We start from the raw sequence: 20,198 nt of genomic DNA, 5'->3' as shown, positions 1-20,198 counted from the left end.
TGCAACCCACAGGAAGATTCCAGAGGCAGAGGTTGGCAGGGAAGGAAAGAGGTCGCACAATTTGGGAGGGTGGAAACTTCTGGGCTCCAGGCTCATTTCTTCCAGAAAATCCAGACAACCCAGCTGACCCCAGAACCAGAAACAATGCCTAGGATTCCTGTTCCATTCTTACCTGTCCTTTGGAGCTCAAGGCTGCTAAACAGATGGCTCTCTGGCTTCAGGCTCCCATCTGGGGTCTGCTTGTGACCTGGCACTGCCAGTCACCATCGCTGCTCCTGGAGCCAGGAGCCAAGGGCTGCTGCCAACTGCTACTGCTGTGAGGGGACTCCATTGTGTTAGCCACGTGGCTTCCAGGGCCTGCCAGTCCCTCAAAGCACTGGCCAGCAAATCCATGTCATGGGTCCCAGGGAAAAGAGGTGAGACACGTTCCTGCTTTCCCTTGGTTTAAATCTCTTGGCTCAAACTTCTGCACACTCTGGGAGTGCCCAGCCCCACCCTGCTCCTGCCAATCCTATCTTTTTCCCAGGCTACAGTGACAGGACAGCACTTCCTCTTGCTGCCAGGTTGACCTTTATGGTATACCTGCCTGTGTCCCTTGGTGCCACTTGTACCCAAAGACCAGAAAGGGGCAGGAGGACTGTTCATCAATCACTCTCAATAGCCTCGCTCATACTCCACACAAGGCCTGCTGTGTGTCTTTGCCTGGGGTTAGCAAAATCTGTGGTCAGGAGCCACACTAGCTTGTTTACCCAGGCAGCTTGGCTTCATGCCTGCTGCCTCAGGCATTTCCTGTGGCCCCTCCCTCAGGGCACCACACCAGTGTCATTCCTATTAATATTTGGTCAGTTCCCCTTCTGTGAACTAATTAAATTTCCTGGGGATATTGTGATAGCTTCATTTGAATTAGATTGAATCATTCAGGTCTCAACTTCTAAGAGTATAAATACATGAAGCATTCTACCTTTTGTAGATTCAGATGGTCTTCTGTTGAAATGTAGAAGCTGAGATTTTTGGCCTTTGTGAGGTAATTGATCATCCCAAATTTTATTTCTTTAGGCTAATTTTTTATATTTACAGATTTATGTTCTATACATCTTAAAATTGGAAGTGTTTGATACAAACATTATACTAAAGCCTCTTCTATGATAATTGCTTAATTTAGAATATCACACCGATTAGTATTTAATGTTTAGATTTAGAAAGAGTTGGCTTAATTTTGTTCCACTGAGTTTTTTATTTTTCATATTCTTATGTTTCTAGATGCTGATGGCACTGAACTTTTTATTGTTGGCAATGTTGTCACTTATTTGGTTTCAGTTTATCTTTATTGATGCTCGGTAATATATATTTTAAATAGGACAAAATGAATCTTACAGGACTGACAGACTGAGGTTTATTTTTTGAATGTTTCAAAGGAAAAGTTTTCATATCAATGAACCACCTCTAAAGAGCCAATATATACTACCACATTTTACCTTCTCTCTCCTTTTCCTTCATTTCCCACCATTGTTTAATTCACTGATGATTATAACTGGAAAGGTCTTTAGGAAAATTTCTATTCAGTATTTTTATTATAACGTAAGAGAAGGGACATCTCCAAAGAGTAAGAGATGTCTGTATTTGTTCTGTTGATCATTACTAGTATTAAATCTTCTCCAGAAGATTACTAGAGTCTTGAAATGTAACTTAAATTTGCCTAAAATACTTTCTTTTTCATTCATAGAGGAAGTAGAGTAGATGTGTATTTGGAGAAATTCAGCCTCAGTTTCCTCCCTGTATCCTGCAATGATTTGAGGGGAGGAGGGAGAGAAGGAAGGGAAGCTTAAGAAGATGGATCTAAGTTTTTTAGGGGTTCCTTTCCTCTTGAACTATACTTCTATCCCTTAGAGTTAATGTTTTTTAAATAATTGGGAAGGCCCTTGGGTTTATAATTACAAGTGTTTCCTTCAGTGTGTCTAGCGAGTAAAACTGTGGCAGAAAGACATCTACCAAGATTCAGGCTCCCTCTGCTGTGTTTGGTATAAAGCCATTGGAAAAGACTGTGCAGCAGGGTACTAACTTACAGCTGCCACCAGTACTTGCAGGTGGGTGAGGGCACATGACTAGTTTTTGTTAACTGAGTAAGAGTGGAAAGGATATATCATTGTTAGGACAAGAAGGTGAGAAACAGATGGCCTTCTCTTCCTTCCCTTTCTCTCTTGACTGGGGTGCAGAGGAATCTGTGACTGTAGGAGTCACCAATCTACAAAATAGAAAGAATTATTTTAGAGATGAAAGCTGTCTATGAATCAGGACCATCCTTAATGAGTGGTTACAAGAGTGATAAATAAGCCTTTCTATGTTAAGCCCTCCAGTTTTTGGTGTTTATTTGATATAGCCACTAACATTACAGTGACTCAAATTGCTTTTTGGATTAATCATGTCAAATAAAAATGATATGCTTATTTCTTTTACTGCCTAGGTATGTTTCCCTATGTTTATAAATGAAAAAATAGACTTATTTTTATTGTGAAAAGTAGGAAGGAAAAATATATTATGGGAAATTATAAAGGCAGTGTCTTTGAAGCATATGTTTATATTTATAAAGTATGTCTTTGTTTATCTGTCAAGCAATTTTCCCATTTCACAGGAGATAAGTCATCCCCTTTCACAGTGCTTATTGTCATACTGGGTGACTGATTTATAGAACACATGGGCATTGAATGTATTAGCCTTCTCCCAAGCTATTTCTTTGAGTGTAGTATAATGCCCTTTAAGGTGTATTTAGAATTCACTGTTGTGTTAGTACAAGCATCTTGTGATGTGCTTTCATAAAAATATTAAGATTTATATGTGGAGCAGACTTCTGAAAAATCACATCCCTCACATTAGGATTTGGGGTATATACAATAAATCTCATAGGGATAAGGCTGTGCATGAAAATTCAACATAATATGGATGCATTACTCTTATATTGGTTGAATTGTTCTTAGATACTTGCAACATGACTTATGTTTATAAAACATGTCTATAATATTACTAACAGTAATAATAATAGCCAGCATTTTTGAGCCATGACTATGTTAGATATTTTTCAAGTTCATAGTATTAACTCATTCAGTCCTCATAGATGATATATGAGGTAGGTACTAACATTACCTTCATTTACACATGAGTGAAAGAGGGATAGAGACATTAAGTAACTTGACTAAGTTTCCACAGGTAGTAAATTTGATATTAAAACTTGGAGTTGATTATTATAGCCACTACAGTAAAATACCTTCCAATTAAGATCAGGGGACTGTGATAGAAAATAATAAAATGTTACGTCTTGCCTTTCCTTTATTGAAAAGACTAGATATGCACATGAAATAGATACCTCAACAAAGAGAATGATAAAGCATGGATTTAATAAGAAAGTTGTTCTGTGTGCTAGATGGTGTAAACAATGCCTGTCAGGAAAAGACAGGAACAGAGGCTACTTTATTGAGCACTTTGCATAAATATCCTCACTTAGTACTTCTCTCACCCAAACAAAAATACCCAGCAAAATAGTATTTATCATTGAGTTTCAAAGCAAGGCAGCTGAAACTCAGGGAAGTTAAGTAACTTTCCTATTAAACTAAGAGTAAGTGTAAGAACTAGGATTTTAACTCAGACTTTATAAATACAAAGCAGCAGATTTTCCCCATTGTTATCTATTCAGCATGTTAAAAATTTCTTCCATGAGGGATAATGGTAGAGGAACACTTAGTGAAATTAATGGGGTAAGAATCAAGCACCTTGAATTATTTAGAAAACAAGGATCTTGGAAGATGAGGGAGGAAAGGCATGAGAACCAGGACATGAGTAGTGAATGGACAGGAGAAAACACTATATTGAGAAGTTTACATCTGTTCAATGGACATGAAGGACATACTATGCCATTTTAGGCAGAGAGTAGGGTAAAACTGAATTTTAGAGCACTCATCTACAAATGAAGAAAGAAATGAAGAGTCAAAGAAAAAAGGTGAGTTTAATTTAGGGGAAGGGTCAAGTCAAGGAACATGTATAAAGGATCCATGGACAAAGACAATGGGAGGGAGGATTGAATGTGGGAGGTGGGCAGTGGGTAGGGCAGGGGAGACTAATGGGGGAAAATGGGGACAACTATAATTGAACAACAATAAAAAAAAGAAGAGAGAATCAAAATAAAGTAAGAAATATAATACCTAGTATACATACAACATTAAGCTAAGTTTTAGAATACATACAAAGAAATGTAAGTGTGGTTTCTGTAATGCAGTGCCTTTTATTGCACCAATCAATCCAGAGTGTTTGCGTTTTGCAGAAATGACCCACATAATGGATCAATCCATGGGATTATTAGATAATGATAATGAGAAATAGAGAATTCCAAGTAAAAAGTTGACTTCTGACATACTTGTCCAATACTGTCTTCTCACATTAAATTCAATTAAATTGCTAATTTATGTAAAACCTATGACAGTCTATATCTATATTAGATGACTTCCATCGACAAACTTACAAATTTGGATAATTTCACAAAGTATGTATTTGATCTGTGCTTCTTCCTACAGGAGTAGCTCCTTGAAAGGAATAGTTTATGTACAACAATGGCCCTAGAAGAACAATAGTGAAAATTATAATTGAAACAATTAATGCTGGTCCAAGGGAACATCTGATTCCTACTGGTATTTCAGGGAGCCATGATAGATGCCAGAAAACACACTGAGACAGTGCACTTAGAAACATTTGTTTCCCATTGCTCTTCACAAAGTAGCACACGCAAAATGTTGGCTCAGCTGACCGTCTTTTTGTCCCCCGTGCCCTGTCTTAAACATAGTCCCTGACACATCACTATAGATCTTTCAGCCCAGCCCTCTCCAGTTGAGGTTAATTGTTCTAGACAGTGACACATCACTAATCCAAGGGCCATTAAGACCTAATTAAGGCTTGATATACAAGGATCACTGAATCAGAGACCATCTTAATTTATTAGATCCATTCATATTGATTATGTTTTCTTCTGTCAAGAATTTGAACCCAGAAGCTGTTGTTCCTTGTTGGTGAATATTTAGTTGGTGGCCTTGTTGGACCAGAAGCCTAATGAATAAGCAGGTGAAACTGATTTTGCCCTACAGGCGACATAATCCAGTGGATTCCAAGTACTTTGCACTCACGAAGAAATGATTCGCTTTTCCACAGAGAAGGAAGAGGAATACATACTGAGGGTGGAACAGCATTAACCACAGTGTTTTCCTTTGGGAAAATGAGTTGTCTCCTTTAAGGAAATGGGTGGTGTGGAGAGGAAGAGACTATCTCCTCATACCTCAAAGGTTTTATAGCCTTGATGTGCAACCCAACACCTGGAAAAGAATAGCTAGTCAATAAGTGATTTATGAAGTGGCTAATTATCAAAAATAAAGTTTTTTAATACTATGGTGTTTACAATTCTCCAGGTAGCTGAGGAAAAAGAAAAATAACCTGCTTTGGACCATATGCTATCCAAATCCATGCTCTAAATGCTTAAAACCTTTCTCCTTATTGAATGAAGATTTGTATTAATTCCAAATGAATACTAAAACTAGAAGTAATTTTCTGTTAATAAATTTAGTTTAATATAATAGTTAAGGTACAGAAAATACACTGTAGTTTATACATACTATTCCAGTGTAAGTGCTTACACTGTTTTCCATGTAGGATCTGTTCCTTTGGTTTGATGGAAATAGTCACATAAAATTTCTTTTAAAATGTGAAAATGGACATCAAGCTGATTTCTCTCTCTGTCCTTTCTCTTTTCCCACAGTAATTTGTACCTTGAGAGAGCTTTTGAATGTCTTAGTACAGTCAGTTTCTCATAATTTCATTTTGTATTATAAGAGTACAAGTTGAAATGATTGAGAGGTGGAAGCACTGAGAAATACAGGCACTGCTAATAAAAACTTGGTACATCAGATAGAAGCCTAGAACACCCACCTCGTGAATGGTCGACTCATTCAACTTGTCTAAAATGACTATTCTTTTTTTCCCTTTAATTCTCTTTTTTAAATTGTTGTCCAGGACTTACTTCCTGCTTCAAGACTGCTGAGGGTTTTCCATTTTAGACCCTTTAGTGAGACAGAATGTTCATTTTCCATAAAAGAAAATAGTCACAGTATGTTCTTTAAAAAAAAGAAAAAGAAAAACTCAGCCCCCATCCTGTTGTGAACAAACCTCGATTAGAGTGTCCTTCTAGAATCAAGCTTAGCAGGGGTTGGTGGCTTTCTTCTTTCTTACCTAGAGCAATTTCTGTCTGTATGGGTATTTGTTTTTAGGATGCTTTCCAGATTGGAGTAAAGCATTTGAGCCTTAGTAAGAACCTAAAATAAAAGCTGATGGGAGTGAAATTAAGTGGCATTTGTAGGCACTCTTAGAATAACTTTTGCTTTGTTTTGTTTTGTGTTTTTTGTTTTTTAAGGTTGTATTTATCTATTTCCAGAGAGGGAAGGGAGGGAGAAAGAGAGAGAGAGAGAGAGAAACATCAATGTGCAGTTGCTGGGGGCCGTGGCCTGCAACCCAGGCATATACCCTGACTGGAATTTGAACCTGTGATGCTTTGGTTTGCAGCCCGCACTCAATCCACTGACCTATGCCAGCCAGGGCTTAGAATAACTTTTAACCCCTCTCAAGGAACATCTAAGAGAGATCTAACTAGTTTCATCTGGAAAAAAAACTTGCAGGTTCTATCTCTGTTATTTTTATTTATTTTTATTGTTGTTGTTCAAGTACAGTTATCTCCATTTTCCCCTACCACTCCTCCCTACCCCACCCATCCCCACCTCCCACCCTCGATCCTACCCCCTTTTGGCTTTGTCCATGCATCCTTTATACATGTTGATGATGACCCTTCTCCAGTTGCCCTCCATTACCCTTCTCCCCTCTCCTCTCTGGTTATTGTCAGTTTGTTCTTCATTTCAATGTCTCTGGTTATACTTTGCTTGCTTGTTTGTTTTGTTGATTAGGTACTCACTATCTCTGCTATTAAGAAAGAACATATTTCTCACCACCATCTGTTGTTTCTTGTCTTCTTGATTATAACAGGTGTGAGGCGATACCTCATTGTGGTTTTGACTTGCATTTTCCTGACAATTAGTGGTACTGAGAATCTTTTCATGTGTCTGTTGGTCATTTTGATGTCTTCTTTGGAGAAATGTCTGTTTTTAGTCCTTCTGTCCATTTTGAAATCATATTGTGTGTTTGTTTTTTTGTTATTGAATTGACTGAGTTTTTATATCTTTTAAATATCACCCTCTTATTTAATATATGGTTTCTGTAAATTTCCTCCCATTCTGTAGGTTGTCTTTTTATTTTGTTATTTCTTTTGTTGTGCAGAAGGTTTTGAGTGTGATATAGTCCCATTCATCAATATTTTTCTTTTGTTATTTATGCTTTTGTCATCATGCTCAAAATTTTTGTTGACAAGGCCAATATTGATGAGCTTCTTTCCTATGTTTTCTTCTAGTAGTTTTAGGATTTCAGGTTTTATGTTTAAGGCTTTGATCCATTTCAAGTTAATTTTTGTGAGTGGTGTAAGATAGGGGTCCAATTTTATTATTCTGCATGTGTTTCTCCAGTTTTTCCAGCACCATTTGTTGAAGAGACTATTCTTTTCCCATGGGATATTCTTGGCTCCCTTGTCCAATATTAGTCGATCATGTATGCTGGGGTTTAATTCCAGGCTCTATATTCTGTTTCATTGGTTGATATGTCTATTTTTTGTGCCAGTACCATACTGTTTGTATTAATATGACATTGTAGCACAGTTTGAAATCTGAAAGTATGATGCCTCTGAATTTGTTCTTTTTTCTTAGGATTGCTTTGGCCGTTAGAATTATTTCTTATATTTATGTAAAAAAGAGGGAAAGAATAGGAGTGATCTTGTTTAAGGATACAAACTTGTAGCAAGTGGTAAATAAGCCATAGAGACCTAATACACAGTATAATGAATATAGATAATATCGTACTCTAGGTATGTAACATGATAAATATTGCTACATTGGCCATTGTATTATAATATATAAATGTATCAAAGTAACATGTTGTTACTTAAAATGGCATATGTTGTGACTTATACAATGTTATAAGTCAAATTTGTTCAGTTAAAAAAAAACATACTCTAACCATTCTAGAGGTGAGGAAACATTTTCCTGTACTTTTTAAACAAAAATTCTCACTCAGCTTCCTTCGTGTTCTCCCCTTAATTATGGAGATGCTCTAATGACTTACCATCTTTGCACTGGAGTAAATATCATTGTCCAATAAGTATATTAACAACCATCTCTCCCTACCAAGGATAGAGAGATATATCATGAAAGGAATAGTACACTTGATCTTAGCCAAAAGGCCGAGAAGTGATCACAAAAGGAATAGTAAAACAAGAAAAATAATTCAGTGAAGCCAGGGCTTTTGCAATAAGTATGTAAAATATTTATTGATTCAAAGTCATATCAAATTTACTCTCTTGAAAATTATTTTATCATTTTTGGTATCAGTCAGTGACTAAAGAATATTCCTCTACAATAAGCTGATTTGTGAAGTTAGTGTCAAAATCCTATGGGAATGAATTCCATTCAGTCGTGTTAACCTGTAGCAGCATTACTACAGGTTAACACGACTGCAAGATTAAGAATTGCACTGATTCTTAATCTTGGTCTGTGTACCAAAATACAACAAAATAAACAAAAAAGATGCTAGAGTAAAATGTTAAATTCAGTCCTGTTGCTACCATGACGACTGCATATAAAGGAAGAAGTCTGTTTTCCCCTTCTATGGATATAGTCACATTATGTCTTAGGATCTGCTTCCCCTACTAGTGCTGGATTACTGCAGGCAACAGTAAGATGCTCAGTTTCTGTCAAGGAGAGGTTCCTGTATGGCAGTAACAGTAGCACTGGTGTGACTGGGTGTGGTGTATGCATAGCACCCTTTCCCTTGGGCCCCATTAGCTGTCCCAAACTCTCACAATGGAGCTGGAAAGGACATCTTTCATGGATGGGATTCTGTGAGCCCATGAAACCTAACATGTTTTTGGTAAGTTACTGCCTTTATGTCCATTTATCTGCCAGCTTATGTCATATGTAACGTCCTTACCTCCAGTTACTAAAGTTATAAAATGCTCCCCAACTCTATGTGTTTAGAAACTCTGTGGAAGGATATTGATACTCTGAGGGTTTTGAAATATGTTTCTTTGTTTGAGGGACTGCTGTTCCATAGACTCATGTCATCATAGCTGACTACATTTAGATCATGTCATTAAATATTGCTCAGTGTGCATGCTGTCATACCACTTTTGTAGAGGGCCTGTAAGAAGGATCTAGGGTTCAAAATGGAAATTGATGGCCCTTTTATTAATTATTTCTTTAAGGTAGTTAATGAGACATATTTTCATATGATACCAGGAACTACAGAGAATCTTTTTATTTTATGTTTCTTTGTTTCCATGTTACACTTTTTTAAAATTTTAATTACAATTATAAAAATATACATGACCGAAGTAGTAAAGATCCCTTCAGATAGATATGATGATAAAATAGTTGAATAAATAGTTGAGTGGATCCAAGATATATTAAAAAACACTTTAAATACTTTACCTCTGATATCTCAAAATAATTTTGCTTTTGGCCATGCCTGTTGCCTTGTTAAATGCGGATTTGCTAATGGTCATATAGTCTGAAACTAATTATTCACATACTTTATTAAATCCTTGGAACTGGAAGGAATTCATAAAAAATGTCTGATTAATCTCCTTGTTTCAAGACAGTACTATGTCTTTTCTATTTGAAGGAGAAAGCAATTGTAATCTTCCCCTAATACTTGATTACCAGGTCAAATTTCAAGAAATATTTGATTGGAGTAAAAGAAACCAGGTTATGTTCATCTCACATAAAAACCACTTGTTCCTATTTTAAGTTCTATCATATTTACATGTTAGTCCATTGTGTGTTATACTAAAATTTCCAGGTTTGACTGATTAGTAGAATTTACTTCAATGTATATTGTTTGAGTTCTAACTAGGTTTAGGATATGTTAGGTACTTGTGATTAAGGGAAAGATGATGCAGTTGTGGTTGCCTTGCCTTTACAAGGGACTGGAGGAATAGATAATGTATTGTCTTAGACAAGAGCCATCTAATTGCCCTGAGGGAGGTAGAAAGGAGATGCTGTTGAGATTGAACATCCCATGAATATTCTTTTATAGTCAGAATTGTTTTAAATCACAAAAATATATAAATAAGAATACAAATTATGGGTGTTAAAGAGAGATCACTAGAGAGCATTGACATGTAAAATGGCACTGTAATCCTTTCAGGCAATAGGAATGGCAGGAGGAGAAGGATGAGGATAAAGATATTGTTGTTATATTTATAATTAAGGGTAGCAACAACACATATCTCAGTGTTCCTTATGTACTCAAATATATTCCAATAATTTTACATGCATTGAGTTATTCAGTCCTCAAAATAGCACTATAGGGTTGTTTTCCATTTGTGTAGCCAAAGGAAAATGAGGCTTAAAGGTTGAAACATGCCTAAATTTGCAATAGTGGTGAATGATAGAGCTCACATTCAGATCCAGTAAATCCTACAAGCATCAGCCTGCGGTTAATTTCATTTTTCCTAAATCATAAGACTCAGAGAGGTTACCGATAGGAGTTCAGAATGGAAACATTCTCTGTGAGCTGTGGTGTGTAAAATGCTTTTGGATCTGTGTGATGTAGCAAGCACACTACTCAAAGTGTGGTTTCTGCCAGCTTTGTTGGTTACCGTTATGCAGCAATATAAATACAAACCTTAAGAGTCAGCACTTCTGAACTGTCATGATAATTGGACAGTAGTTTTATGTCTGTTGAATGTAATAAAAAAATTAATCTTGTATTTTACACTTTTTAAAAGATTTTATTTATTTATTTTTAGAGAGGGAAGGGAGGGAGAAAGACAGAGAGAGAGAAACATCAATGTGCGGTTGCTGAGGGCTGGCCTGCAACCCAGGCATGTGCCCTGACTGGGAATTGAACCTGCGATGCTTTGGTTCGCAGCCCACGCTCAATCTACTGAGCTATGCCAGCCAGGGCAGTATTTTACACTTTTTAAATGACATATTTATAGGAATTTATTTTTAGTGTGTTCTATAAGTAATAACAGATTGGAATATTTAAAAAGAACTGGTATTTTATTATATAGAGAGCCACCAATGTAGAATAAAGACATCCTCATTTCTATTCATTTCTAGTATCCTTTCAATGGGTTGAATATATACCCAGTAAGATTGTTGCCAGATTTAAAAGCAGGAGCCTATTAGCAGCATCTAGCACTGTGTTTAGCATGTGGTAAATTTTCGGTCAAACTTAGTTAAACAGGTTACCATGAGACAGAACGTCAAGAATTGCTAAACAGCATTTTTATTGCATCTTACTCCAGTGAACATTTAAGAGTACTGAAGCAGAAACCCCCTTCCCTTTTTTTTTAAAGCAGCATCTCCAGCCTGTTTTTGTATTTTGATACTAGAGGAGAGGCAAATGAGATTTATAAAAGTCCATGTCAGGGATTTATAAAAAAAATTGTAAATTGGAGTCTGGATGGATTCAGATCAATCTTCTGCAGTAGTTTACAGTGAAAATTGTTGCTTTAAAATGATGACTCAGGCACTCAGAGAGTTACAGCTGTTTAAGGAAAGGTCCTGGAGCTCAAAGCCCATAACCCCACCAAAGGCACTCAGGGGAGGATTCTGAGCTGCTAGGAGGCAGCATTCACTGCTGCCTTCTGGGATTTCAGCCTGATGTGCAGATAGGTCTTTGAGACCTGCCTTCTCTGTAGCTTCTGTGCCTTTGAGGCCTGTTTTCTACCCTTCTCAGTTGCCTCTTGATCTCCTTTTTCTCTTTAAAATTCTCTGCTTTTATGACCTGAATTGCCACATATCTTTCATAGACTACTCCAGAAAGGGTCTTTAATAGAATATTCTTTTCCAAATGTCAACCTATTCAGCATTCCTCTGTGCCACATGCCTGGAAGATAGAATTCTCCTGTTTATGCTTCAAAATGACTTTTTCTGGCTATATCCCTTCATCCCAAACTCTGAAACCCTAGTGAAAATAATCATATCTATAGTGACTTTAAAATGGAAAAAGGAAGAAAAAATGCTAACTAAACTGTTATTTTGTAAAGATTACCTGTGTGCCTGCTATGCACAAGGCACTCTGTTAGGCACAGTGAGAGCACAAATATTGGTCACTTGTTCAGGCTTTATTGAGAAGGTCACTGCAATACACATTAGGAATAACCCTAAAACATATATACAAGTTAAAGCAGAATAGACAAAATAAAGACAAATAGAAGTTCCATTATTTTCCTCTTGTACCCTGATGAGCCTCTGGAATACCCTTAGGCAAGTGTTCTCCACTGTGAGAATCAGTATTCAAAGGTGAGATCATACAAATTTTAAGTAAATATATCATAAAGTAAAAAAATTGCATATCACAAAAATTACAGATAAAATTATATGGACTTATTGATGGGAGCTATTATTTCAAGTGAAGTGGATTCTAAGCATTTGTTTCACAGGACTCTATACACCCGGCTCTGGAAATTAAAAACAATCAAGTTAATATGATAATATATTGTGGTGATTAACAGCAGAAATCAGCAGACTTTTTCTGAAAGTGTAAATATGATTGTAGTAAATATAATTGACTTTGCAGGCCATGTTGTTTTGGTCATAACCAACTCACCTCTGCCAAGGCAGCATGAACGAATACAGCCACAGGCAATACACTTAAACAGCTGGGGCTGGCTATTTCTAAGTACCACTTGTGGCTGTAGCTTGCTGAACCCTGATTAAGGCTGTAGCCTTGAGCCCTGGCTGGTGTGAATCTGTGGATTGAGCACTGTGCTGCGATCCAAAGGATTACTGGTTTGATTCTCTGTCAGGGCACATGCCTGGGTTGTGGGCCAGGTCCCCAGTTGGGGGTGTTTGAGAAGCAACCAGTCAATGTCTCTCATGCTGACGTTTCTCTCCCTCTCTTTCTCTCTCCTTTACCCTCTGATAAGTAAAATCTTTAAAAAAAAGTGCAGCCTTGGAAATCATATCTGGAGATGAATTCTGTTATATCAGTACCAGGTATGTAGTAATGAGCCAGGTGTGTAAACTCTCTGAGCCTTGGTTTGCTCAGTGAGATCCTAGTAGGCATTACCTGGGATCTAGTTAGAAATGCAGAATCTCAGTCCTTGCCCAATCTATAGATTTGGAATCTGCATTTTAACAGGCTCCTCAAGGTACTTTACTTTGGGAAATTATAGTTGGGGAGGCAATGTGGTAGATAATAGTAGTGGTGATAGTGTCTTCTGCATAGGGATTGTTCAGTTGTGTGGTTAATTGAGATGATACTATTAAAGTACTTACCATAATGTTAGGACTAAATAATCATTCTCTCAATTTTTGCTCACCAATACCTGTGTTAGGAATTCTCAGAGAGCTCAGGGTCTAGTGGGGTTAAGGAAGGTGCTGTATGACATTGCCCTTGAATGATGAATGGGATTCAGTCATACATTATGCTAGGGTCATTGCAGACAGTTTAACCAGTAATTCATAGTTGTACTCTCAATAGTAAATTAGTGTTTTTTATGAAATCAAATAGTGGGAGAAATATAGGCTTATGCTCTGTTGACATTTTTTAATCCTTTCAAAATTATGGCTTTTTTTGTTCTATTGCTTAGCTGCAGTAATTAGAGTTAATAGATATTATCAGAATGGAATAATAATAATAATAATAATAACTTCTATCTTTGAAGTGATAAGGGTATTGAGATATTATGTTTGAGAAACTTTTTAAAAATACTTAAACCAAAATTATTATTTTTAGTTACTTGCAATTTAAGTAAACACAAATGTTGCATTTTTTAATATTTGTTATATGGTATATAGTAGTAATAAAGTAAATTATGTTTTCTATATCAATTTAACCTAGTTTATAATAAAGCAATGATCCAGGCTATGGCTTGAATACCTCTTTTTTCTCTCAGGGGTGCACATCCTGTAAAGACTGTATGTGCACCCCTGTAAAGACTGTGACATTGTTAAGTCACTGCTAATCAAGGGAACATCTTCTAACAGATTCACTTCACCCTCTGCGTCTTTTCGGTCAGATATTAAATGAGAATAATGCCTGTTCTTCTACAGATATTGTGAAGACTGATGATGAAGGTCACCATGTTCTTTGAAAGAATGGTGCTATATAAATCCAACATAGCATTAAAATAGAAATATCTTACTTCAACCTTTTAAGCAGGCAGCATTGACTGTTAGAAGCAAAACTGGAGAATTGTCCAAATGACTGGTGAGTTTGACAGAGCTCACAATTTTTCCTTTGAAAGAAATAATTCAAGTTGACTCAGGAATATATTTAATCAGAGTGGAGTGATGAAACATTATACTTAAGAGGTTTGAGTCAGTGTTTGAGTAAAAGTACCAAGGAGATGGTAGTTCTCCTTGGAGGGGGCAGGAGGGGGCAGGAGGGTTTGACTAGTGAGGGGGCAGGAGGGTTTGACTAGTGTAGAGATCTAGATTTAGATAAATCACTCTGTGATTGTAGGGCAGTTTTCAGGGGTTGGTAGAACAGAACTTGGGAGGTACACATTGAAGAAAGGCTCTGGAAAGTAATTCCCCCCCCCCCAAAAAAAGTAAATCACACATATGTTCTTTAATGGTTTTGATAAATAGGCCCACATTGGAGTGCTGTGAAAATCCCAGGTGGCCGTGTGCATGAGAGAACCTTGAATAATTTCTGATATGGAACAAGTGCTCAAAAAATGTTTACTCATGTGTTCCTATAGCTGGAAAGTCTGATGCCTGAGTTCATTTAATGAATGGCATTTATGTGAAACAGAGTTAATGGGTTTCCTTAACACAGCTACCTGATTCTTTCTACCTATTATACCTAAACTTTTAAAAAGAGTTGCTCAACAATATCTCTAAGTTGTTCCTTGATCATATTTTTTTAGAGTTGCCTATTTCTTCCCCTCTCATTTACTCCACAAACTTTTCCAAACTCCCTTTTTCTCCACAAAGGTCCAATAAAAATGTGGTCACCTACCACTTTGGTACTTTCAAGGTCAAAATACATTTTTTGAAGCCTAACCATATTAAATCCCAGCTTTTTTGATACTGTTAAATATTTTTCTCTTCACAAAACATTTTTCCTTTGGACTCTGAAATACCAGAGTTTTGCTTTGTCACGTTTGGTCATCTGCTTCCTTTCTGTGTTCTCTTTGCTTTAGAAATGTCATTCATAGTTGTGAGGTCATTGACTGACTATCCCATAACAAGTCCAGCATGTAGACCTTTCAGTCAGATTTTCATTCCGAGCTTCACACTGATAGGCAGTATTACTTACTTGGCATCTTTTCTCAGTTGATTCATAGGCCACTGACATGTAACAAGTCCAACCTAAATTCCTGAATATAATGTGATATTATTCATTATATACTGTATTCTCCTATGACTATAACATTCTGCTTTAGCTTTATTTCATCTTGAAATTAGACCTTAAAATATATTCTTTCCCCTATACCAAACTATAAATGGAAGTTTTTTTCTTACTTTTTAATTGTCCTTATGTGACCTATATCTCTATAAGCACTGACTTATAATTGGAACTCAAACATTTTGCAAATGAGTTAATCTACATCAATGGAGCAATCATACGCTAAGCTACAGAATCATGAAGAATTGACCTGGATGCCTAGGCATTCATTCATACCTGTATTATTTTATGAAATTATGTATCTTCTCTAAGTGCTCCTCCTGTCATCTTAGTACTGCAAACAAAACCAGCTTCAGTAGAGTCCTTGTAAGGGTACAAATGATGCCATGTAGTAAGTGTCTACAACACTTACTATATGTACTGCTATTTACAACACTTACTGCTATAGAAGTATAGTAAATGATCTTATGTTAATTCATCACTTCTTTTTTCTTTTTACTTTTTAAATTGATGTTCAAATACAGTTGTCTCCATTTTTCCACCACTACTTTCCCCCACCCTACCCATGCCCACCTCCCACCCTCCATCCCACCCCCTCTTGGCTCTGTCCATGGGTCCTTCATACATGTTCATTTATATTCCTTTCCCTTCTTTCCCATGTTATTTCCCTCTCCTCTCCCCTCTGGTTACTGTCAGTTTGTTGTCGATTTCAGTGTCCCTGGCTATATTTTGCTTGTTCATTTGTTTTGTTGATTAGGTTCCACTAATAGGTGAGATCATATGGTATTTGTGTTTTACTGCCTGACTTACTTCACTTAGCATAGTGGTCTCCAGTTCCATCTATGTTGTCACAAAGGGTTGGAGCTCCTTTTTTCTTTCTGCTGTGTAGTATTCCATTGTGTAAATGTATCACTCCCTTTTTAGGACTACACTCATTTATTTTTTCATTTATTGATCAAATAATGTGTAAGCAGTCACTTTATACAAGATACTATTTCAGGTGCTGAGAATCTAGCTGTGTACAAAATGGGCTATGCCTCTACTCTGCAATTAGTTATGTTTTCATGGGAGGCAACAATAAATACATTTACTAAATTTCAAATATATTCTCTGTGAGTGCTTAGAGAAAAAACAAAGGCTGTTCTGATAAGGTTCCATTTGACCATGCCAAAGGACTATGTCATGCCAAAATGTGGAGGGTGACAGTTGTAGGCACAACCACCAGCAAAACAAGTGGCATTGAAGTGGGTGTGTATTTGGATGTCTGTGGGATATCCTCCAGCACAGCTGAAGAAAAATGAATGATTTTTAGGGAGGTAGGAGGGTATGTCAATGCTGTAAGGTCTTCAGGTCATTATAGATATTCTAGATATTCCTTTCTGTGTGTGATAGAAACTAGGGGTGGATTTTAAGCAGAGGAGAAACCTAATTTAACTTACATTTAAAACAGATCATCAGGGCTACTTTCTTGAGGAAAACCTCAGGGGAACAGGGCTGAAAAGGAAAACCAGAGAAGAGCCTATGAAATTTAGGTGAGATGTCATAAAGACTTAGTATGGGATGGTCATTCTCAAGGGTGGTTCTCAGAACAAAATCAATCTTAATCACCCACCCCCTACCCTAAATCCCCCTGCAAAATCTCTAAATTAGAGTCTCTAGAGTAGATGGGGCCCTGAAATCTGTTGTAACTCCAGGATACACTGATGCTCACCAATCTTTGAGAACTGCCACTCTTGGACACTAATAGTTTTGAAAGCAGTAAGAAGTAGTCAGATTCCTGATATGTGCTGGAGCTAGAGCTAGTTGGATTGATGGATGATTATACATGATATAAGTGTGAGAAAAAAATAATAGTGACTTTTTTGAACTAAGAAACTGATGGAATCAACTTAGTACATGGGATCACTTTAGTTCTGGGTATATTTGTTTCATGTGTCTGTTAGACATCTGGCGGGGCTAATGAGTAGGCAGTTAGACCTTTGTCTGGAGTTCTTATATTTCTTGTTAATAAATCTGTTTAAGTTGTTATACGAAGACTGATGTATTACTATTCTGTATTTCTTATTCAAGAAGTGAAATTAGAACTATCTGGGACAGCATTTTTAAAATTAGCTCAAAAAGAAAGTGAATCTTTAAATTTTTCCCAAGACTAATTCCTTCAACTTGTCATATGCTGTAAATCACCTAATAGAATCTCTTAAATGACTAAGTATATTTTAATGAGCCTAGAAATTAAAATCATTCCATTATTACTTTGAAAGACAAAGGTGTCACGAGCATTAATATTCTCAAATAGTATTCTGTATCTAATCTAATAGCTTGCTGAGGGGCTGGGTTACTTTTAAAGTTCTTAGAGTGCATTTTTATGGAGAATCTATCAAGGATCCTAATCGTCTATGAGATCTGTTTCACACTAGACCTTTTCAGAATCCAGTAGTCCTAATTTTCACCAATCAATTTAGTTTTTAACAGCCCAGGCTCAAAGTTATATTGGCTAATGTTATATAATTTCTTGGTTTATGAAATTCAGATACTTTAATTATATATCATGTTATACATGTTCTCCATTGGTTGAAATATATTTTCTTTCTATTTAAAAGAAAAAGGTTTGTTATTTTTCAACTAATACCATGTCTGAATTTATAATGGATACTGGGTTTTATTTAGATCTGTTATAGAATTAATAATCTAAAGTAATGGCATTATTTTCTAATAATAAAGAAGAATAGTTGCATAGTTCTTTCTTGAATTATGGCTTTAATATATTTTGATGTTGCAGTTTCAATAGTGGCAAACTGAAAAGAAAGTGTTGGAAACTAGAATGCATTTTAGAGCTAATTACTCTAGGTGTCCTGGAAATTAAACAAAAATTTGTTCAGTTTAACTTACATTTTTGCTGAGTACCCTAGTAGGAGTTGAGTAGTTGGCATAACAGGTGGTAACTATTAAGTTAAAAATCCCTGGAGGAATTCAGTGGCCCCTTTAAGTCTCTAACTGAGGAGACACAGAGCTAGCCAAAATTTCTACTTCCCATCTAGGTGTAGAAGTCTCTACCCAGTCACTAGAAACAAGGATCTTGTTCAGGTGTTTGAAGTCATAAAGGTTATTCAAACCCAATAGAAATGTCACCATACTTTAAAAATGTAAATGTATGAATCAGACATAAAAATGTATGATATTTAATAATTAATACCAAATAATACAATACTTAATGAAATATTTTAAATATATTAAATAATCAATATTAATGAAATAAGCCATATGATAAATATTGTTATGGCAAACTTTGAACTCTAATGATGTGGCTTGAGTTGGTAAGAATAAAGTTTCTTCCTGAGTCAAAAATGTGCTAAAATTGTCTCTTTGAAGAAAGAACATTTGATCCTAACATGTGCAATAATTGTTAGTGGTATGTGCTTATGAGTGTTGATAGTTCTTGGTTATCCTCATGTGTTCTTCAACTGTGTTGTTCTGTGCACTGTAGCACTTCCATTTATATCCAGCTGAGCTCAGATTGCTTCACCCTGATACTAGGTGCTCTGATAACTATCATTAGATGTGCAGTGAGACTCAGAAGTGATGTTTGTAAAAATGCTTCATGTGATGGATATGTTTATATACCTTTTCCACGGTCTTCTCTACTTCTCTAGACATGAAAAGGCTCAGTTTTAAGTTTAGTTGGAAATATTAACAACCTCTATGGAAGGAGTGTTTTGTTTTAGAAGTGAGATGTCAGAATGTTAACTCATGGTACTTTAGCTGGAAGCTGTGGTCTGGCACAAACAATGGGCTGTGGAAATGTTCTGCTGTTTTATAAACATCAGATGAAATTTTCAAATAATACTGGGTTGGCCAAATTTTTTTACATTTTTTCCCTGTGTAGTGGTTCTAGTAGTGCTTAGTTATCTTTAACTTCATTAAAAAAAAAATCTCAAGCCCTGGCTGGAGTAGCTCAATGGATTGAGCGTGGGCTGGGAACCAAAGTGTCCCAGGTTCGATTCCCAGCCAGGGTACATTCATGGGTTGCAGGCCAGAACCCCCAGCAACCGCACATTGATGTTTCTCTCTCTCTCCCCCTTCCCTCTCTAAAAATAAATAAATAAAATCTTAAATAAATAAATAAATAAATCTCATTCGATTGTATTTCGACAGCTGTCATAGCAGCATGCATTTAAAAAAATTAAAATTGGTGAATTTTTCAGCACCATTTTAATAATGAATATGGAAGAAACATAACATTTTGACACATTATGCTTTATTATTTCAAGAAAGATGAAAATGCAACTGAAATGCAAAAAAATGTGCATTGAAGAAGATGCTGTGACTGATCAAACATGTAAAAAACGGTTTGTGAAGTTTCTCGGTCTTATTGATATTTTGGCCAAGTAATTCTTTACTGTGAGGCTGTCTGATGCATTGAAAGATGTTTAGCAGCACCTCTGGCCTCTACCTACTAGGAGCCAATTGTGGGAGATAGCTGACATACTCGAAATATCCAAATCAATAAAGTTGTTGGTAAAAATGAAAAATGTGTCTTTTATTTTATGGAAAAAAACTAAACAGACTTCCTGGCCAACCCAATAATAAACCACTAATAATAAATATTTAAAAACAGAGGGTGGTATCTTATATTGGATTTCTTACAAACTCTCATAATATAAAAAACTCTATCTTGACTTATTTATTTAGAGGAACAAAACATA

General features: G+C 36.2%; 1 protein-coding gene and 1 pseudogene across 2 annotated transcripts in view; one reads left to right on the top strand and one right to left on the bottom strand.

Moving 5' to 3' along the window:
- The window catches only part of GRM7 (glutamate metabotropic receptor 7), an 853,913-nt gene that overhangs the window by 191,877 nt on the left and 641,838 nt on the right, over nucleotides 1–20,198 (top strand). The window lies entirely within an intron of this gene.
- On the bottom strand, nucleotides 8,262–8,377 carry LOC114502231 (annotated as a pseudogene).

Source organism: Phyllostomus discolor, chromosome 7, assembly GCF_004126475.2.
Source record: "Phyllostomus discolor isolate MPI-MPIP mPhyDis1 chromosome 7, mPhyDis1.pri.v3, whole genome shotgun sequence".
Lineage (NCBI taxonomy): Eukaryota > Metazoa > Chordata > Mammalia > Chiroptera > Phyllostomidae > Phyllostomus > Phyllostomus discolor.
The sequence above is the reverse complement of the archived record's forward strand: the minus strand, read 5'-3'. Positions and strand labels throughout refer to the sequence as shown.